At 25.3% G+C, this 5,757-nt stretch overlaps 1 protein-coding gene across 1 annotated transcript in view; it reads left to right on the plus strand.

Moving 5' to 3' along the window:
• Positions 1-1,651: 1,651 nt before the first annotated feature.
• The window catches only part of LOC106784951 (organic cation transporter protein-like), a 25,744-nt gene continuing 21,638 nt past the window's right edge, over positions 1,652-5,757 (plus strand). The window contains exon 1 of the mRNA XM_014745010.1: positions 1,652-1,779. The gene's annotated coding sequence lies outside the window, so the exon portion shown is untranslated. The remainder of the gene's footprint in view (positions 1,780-5,757) is intronic.

Here is a 5,757-nt window from a genome sequence, read left to right on the forward strand (position 1 = left end):
TTATTTATTTGTTAAAAAAATGTGAACACTGTTTCGGTTAAAAAAAAAAAAAAGGAAAAAAAAAAATAGAAAAAACAAACAAACAAGAGTGTCTTCGATCAAAAATCCATTTAAAAAAATCAACATTTTATTTATTCACACGCGCATACGTGTGTAACGATAATTATGATAATTGTCTAATGACGGGTGAAATAATCATTTCACAATTTATTTGATAATATAATAAGTTGTTTTTCTAACTTATCGTCACATAATTATCTTAATTACCGTTAAATACCAAAAAAAAAAACACTAAAAATATATAAACATTTAATTTCTTTTGTTATTATTTAAATACTTAACATAACACGCCGCGTATGGTAATTTGCCTAAGCGTTTATTTAAATTTAACTTTTCATTAAATGTTTCAATTATATTCTTTTGTATGAATTTAATTAATGTCAAAAATGATTTCTCATTAATTTACTATTACTTCAGTTATCCAAATTTTATTTTTTATGTTAGATATTAATGTGTGTGTGTGCGTCTTCGTATGTATGTTTTTACGTTAGCCCATATCCTCGGTAAATGTGTCCAGATATAACAGGGGAAGGCGGCGAGCTTACATTAAATATTAAGCTTGCGCGAGTTAATTGATCAGAGCAAGCCAATTAGTTTCATTATGTTACCTCCATCTTCGCGAGTTTCGCACAATGGACGACACGAGTAATATCGGGGACAGTGGGTCTCTCTCTCCGTGTGGGTAGACCCTCTTTATCGCATCGAGATACGTAAGAGGATGAAAAAAAAAAAAGAAAATTATTTCATAACAAAAAAAGAATAAGAAAAAAGAGAGAGAGAGAGAGAGAGAGAGAGAAAACATATAATAAAGTTATTATATTATATCGGTCTTAAGAAACATTTTTTTTCTTTTTTTTTTTCTTTTCGTTATTTCTAGGGAACGTGATATTATTCGTCCTACTTTTGATTTTGCAATAACATGAGGGATCCTATCTCGGTTACATACATTTTTTTTATCTAACGTTTATTCGCTATTTTTCTTTCTTTCTTTTTTTTCTAATTGTTTTATACTCTTGTCGTTACGAAATTGATTGGTTTTGTAATTTTGATTTTGATTAATCATAGATGGATCCAAATTTAAAATACTAAGTTACGTTAATTGCTTCGCACAATGTCTCTTTTGAATGAAATTATATCTTTAATGATTGAATAGATATTTAAAAACAAAAAATGACGCAATTAAAGTAAATAGTATCTTATCATTTAATTATTAATCATTAATGTGGACATTTAAAAGAAACAAAAATATTAGCAGCTAAAAATAATGTGGATATTTTTGTTAATTGGTATAATTCATATATATAATTGTTATTTCTTATTTTAATATTTATGTAGATAAAATTTATAAATGAAAATGATGAAATGCTTTGTCACATATTGTTATTTCGATTCAAAGTTAGTGGGTATTACGATTTAAAAAAAAAAAGAGAAAAAAGAAAAATGTTATGTTACAGAATAAAAAGAGATTATTCGTTAGAAAATAATGCAGAAGGGGATGGGAGACATTGTTGTCCTACTAACGGTGTACCGATTAAACGCAGGGTCTCTAAAATATGTTCTATATGTTCGTAACTTTTGTTATCGCGGCATGACCGCGACGATGTAGTTTAGTGCAAGGTTAGCTGACGATGAGTGAAGTGGCAATGGTCTCTGCTGTTTGGATTCCTTGACAGCAATAAGAAGGAAAACTTATTCCATAGGGGATCTCACAAATTTAACGTAAGTCCATTTTTCAATTCGAATTTCATTTCTTTGAACTGGAATTTTTTTTCGATTCATTTAAAATCATTTTCGTCGAGTATAATGCAGGAATATTATTTATTTATTCATCAGAGACAAATTTATGAATTGAGAACGTTAAAGATTTTTTATTTTTTATTTAAATATTTTTTTTTTATAATTAAAAATCACATATTCTTTTATTTATTTATTTATCGTTCTCGTAGAAAAATATTGTTCGAACGTAAAACGGGAGAGACAAAACGCGTTGCGCGAAAAATATTATTTATTTTGCTTAATATATATATCGAACCCAAAAATAAATAAATAAAAATGAAAAAGAGCAGAAATTAAAATATATTTTCAACGACGGTTAATTGACGAGTTATTTTGAGTTTGTAATAGTTAATTATCCTCTGTAATTATGATCTAACAATCGTCGATGCTAATAATGTTTCACGAAACTTTTCCTACTTAGCTACCTCATGTTGTAAAATTTTCTTTCTTTTTTCCTTTCCATCGAATTTCCAATAATTAATTTCGAGCGTGATTATTATATTTTTGATTAAAATAATTATCGTTTTTATTTTCTGATATATGCAAATATGAAGATTTTCTTTTCAACATTTATCAGTCATATTCTTATATTTTAATAATAATAATAATAATATTCTTCCTTATTTTATTAGAATTTTGTCCTATTATAATAGCTTTTTTTTATTGCTATTTCTAAGAGCGATTTATTGTAATATAATAATTATACTTATTATAACAATATAATTATCATAATGAGAGTAAAAAAGGACCAATTACCGCCAGAGAAAAAAACTTCAACAATATAATAAATTAATTAAAAGATCCACAAGAACGACCTTGTCAATGTGAAATTAAGAACGTCGGTAAAGTAGTTTTCTGTGATCTTGAATGCAGACGTTTTGCAATTAATAATCATTTAAGCACGTGCAACAAATTTGTATGTAACAAAAAAATAAAATAAGAAGAAGAAGAAGAAAAAGAAGAAAAATAGATAAATAAAAATTCAATTGTTTGTGCAACGTTTTAAATAAAAAATTGAATATATTTGAGCCACGATTACATGGCGAAGCTATAACGATAAAAAATACATGCAATAAGAACTTTTTCACCTTCATTCTTACGTTATCACATAGCATATCATGTTCGAGTATGTTTTATCGGAGAACATTTAATAGCTACCTTCTATCAGTTTATGTGTTTCATTTATTACGTCTGTACACGTGGTAAAAATTTATTATCATATTGGTAAAAATATTTAGATCACAACGCTATCATTAAATCCTTTTTTTTTTTTTTAAATATATTTCTTTTACTTACGTTTAACTGTGTAAGCAAGGTTCTTTTACGTAATAATTTTGAACCTTTATTATAGTAGATTAAAGAAAAGAAAAACATGAACAAAATTGTTCATAAAAAAATAACTCTCTAACGACTACGATTTTGATAAGACATTAATACGCTAGATTATTTCTTTCAGGGGTATCTAACATTTTTTTATTTACACATAATTTAGTGTTATCGACATGGGCAAGGTTTGTACAAGATTACTAAAATATTTCAACATTAACAAGAAATGTTAATATAAGTTTTCCGATCTGTTGATAAGATAATTTCAAACTTTTATTTAAATAAGACTTCACTATTTCTCTACACTATCAGTAATCTGTAATTATTTGAACTAATTTTTTGTATAAATAAAACGTTTCATAACTTTGATAAGGTTGTAGATATATAAAAGTATTCGTTTTATCTTTTTTTTTTTATCTTATATCAAGCATTTGCAATAATGAAGTAAAACTTTGCATAGATTTCGTAATAAAGCCAAAACAATTGTGGAAACCGAAAGTAATGAAAAAGAAAAATAAAACAATAATTTCTTGATATTTCGTAACGATTGTTCATTTACTTAGGTGAACTTTTCGATTAAAAACAAAAAAATTGAACGATAAATTATAGATAAAACTTTTGAATGATCAAAAGAATTAAAGTACGTCTGTCTACACGTAAACGTTGTTTACCTATCGAACAATGATAAATTTCCATTCGGTTTAATAAATGCATGATTTTAATACGCATAACACAAATGATATCAATAATATTTTTATTCAATACCAACCACCAGTGCGATAGAAATTTTCAAGATATTCGTATACATGTGTTTAAACTATAATAAGTTTACGTTTGTTTTGTATATGCAAACATATAGCACGTGCAATATTAAACCGCAAGATTTTATGCACAGAACGAAATTTATCGTTCAATGAAGCTTTATAAATATCGAGTATGGGATTAAATACAAATTGATGAATCATTCTTTGCAGTTGAATTATTCAAATACGAATACAAAATAATATAAAACAGCATTTATTTGGATTGCTTTTTTAAATTACCTAAGTATATTTTTTACAAAGATGATTTTTTCATTCTGTATATCCAAATAATGAGATTTTGAATTATTTGGACTCAATGATTTTGTTAATTGTTTTCTTTAAAAAAAAAATTATCGACTTTTTAAATATTTACTTATATTATACAAATAATGGGAATGTGAAACTTAAACTTCATTTCTTTTCTTCATTTTTTAAAATTTGTTATGTTTAGTTATTTTTATGAATTTATTAATCAGGACAAATATCATATTCATCAAATGCAAGAATTTACGTTCCTATAAATAAGAGAAATGAATTTTTATTTAATTTAAATTATTTTATTATAATTTTATTTTTATTTAAATTAATGATATTAGTATTGCATAAATTGTATTTTTTCAGTTCCAGAAATTGTTCCAAGGTAAAGTCAAACATTTTACACATTATCACATATAATTATAATATTTTAAATACTGACAAAATTATTTTTTGATAAATATTTTTGAAACGTAAATACTGATAAATTTGTATACTAATAGTAGTAATAAATTATATTTTATTTTAACTAAAGACTATAACATCCAACACAAAGATCCAAAATAATAATTTTTTTATTTTTTTATGTTTTAATTTAGAAATATGATATACGTTTAATTTTAGTAAATAATCCTTCACAGATCATAATATTGATATGAGCCAGTAAAAAAGAAATGTAGTTTTGACGATTACGAAAGGCAAGATCGTTGACTTTAAAAGTGAATATAAATTTCTGTATGAGTTGATTTCTTTGACCGTCGAGTGTTTAGTATAATATAACAAATATACTAACTTTGAAAGAGATGAGAAGACCATGAGTCCTTTGGTAACTGGAAAAACCTGTCGAATGCATTTAAAGGGTCAATCTTCTTATTGATTGTCTTCATGAAAAATAAAACGAGCGTGTATTCGTGTTATGATAGAATATTGAAATACAATTTTTGAAGGATGTATTAATATGTGTGTGTGTGTTAGTAATTTTTAAACGAATCCGTTTGTCCCCTGTCAACTCGTATGATCGATCGAAAATATGAATAGGGTTCTCGATGACTTTTATATAGATGGAGAGAAAAAGAAAGAGAGAGAGAGAGAGAGAAAGAGAAAAGAAATGGTCACGAGAGTAATCAATAATACGATAGGAAGCCCAACACGTCCATTATAATTTATGATATCAATAAAAGAACTATAACTCAATACACACTGTTAATAGCTTTGACGTTTTTCACTGTTTAACACTTGCCAATGTAACATGATACTCACTTAACCTATATCATTCCCCATCAAATTTGCTTTGGATTCTTTTATGTGTATAAACTAAATAATTAATAAAATATATATATCTTTGTGTGTATTATTTATTAAATTTACATGTAACCATTGTTACACGTAACAGATTTTTTATTTACCAAATGAGTAATGTGAAATTTATTATATTCTTTTTTACTATATGCATATTTATTATTATTATTATTATTATTATTATATATTTATGTAATTTACTACATATTTAGAATATTTTTATTTCTAAATTTAAACA

This window comes from Polistes canadensis, unplaced genomic scaffold (genome assembly GCF_001313835.1).
Source record: "Polistes canadensis isolate GaletaPanama2010 unplaced genomic scaffold, ASM131383v1 scaffold_42, whole genome shotgun sequence".
NCBI classification, from domain to species: domain Eukaryota; kingdom Metazoa; phylum Arthropoda; class Insecta; order Hymenoptera; family Vespidae; genus Polistes; species Polistes canadensis.